The following is a 548-nucleotide window of genomic DNA, read 5'->3' as shown; positions in this document are numbered from 1 at the left end:
GCTGCCTGAATCTCTTCCCACACTTGGTGCAGCAGTGCTGCACACACTCATGCTGGGACAGATCTTGCAAGCAGATGAAGTTCTTCCTGCACTCGGTGCAGTGGTGTGTCTTCCTCCCTAGGTGGATGCACCAGTCCTGAAACAGGGAGAAAAAACACCAATAAAGTACTCCTTTGTACCTAACGTGGGAGACTTATTGGGAGCGGGTCTAGATTATGCCTTGGGGTACCCTTGGTTCAGCTGATTAAGGGAGACCACTCTTTGAGCTTTGGACTGAGGGAAGCACCCCAAGTTCTTGCATTGCGTCAAGTATCCCCTCAAGGACTACTAGGTCTGTGTTTCCCAGGGGGCAAAGGGCCAGGAGCAGTCCAGACCCTGGGTGGTGGCAGCATTACCCCCCGGCTAGTGGGTGTGCTCCAGGAAGGGGGTCAGCCGGACATGAGGCACCCCCGTGGAGGCACTCAGAGCCTGGAAGGTGGTCAGGCACAGTGAGGTGGGTGGCTCAATGCAGGAGCACCCCCACTGGCCTGCCACAGGGACTACAAGGC

This window comes from Alligator sinensis, unplaced genomic scaffold, assembly GCF_000455745.1.
Source record: "Alligator sinensis unplaced genomic scaffold, ASM45574v1 scaffold1596_1, whole genome shotgun sequence".
Taxonomy (NCBI): Eukaryota; Metazoa; Chordata; order Crocodylia; family Alligatoridae; genus Alligator; species Alligator sinensis.
The sequence above is the reverse complement of the archived record's forward strand: the minus strand, read 5'-3'. Positions refer to the sequence as shown.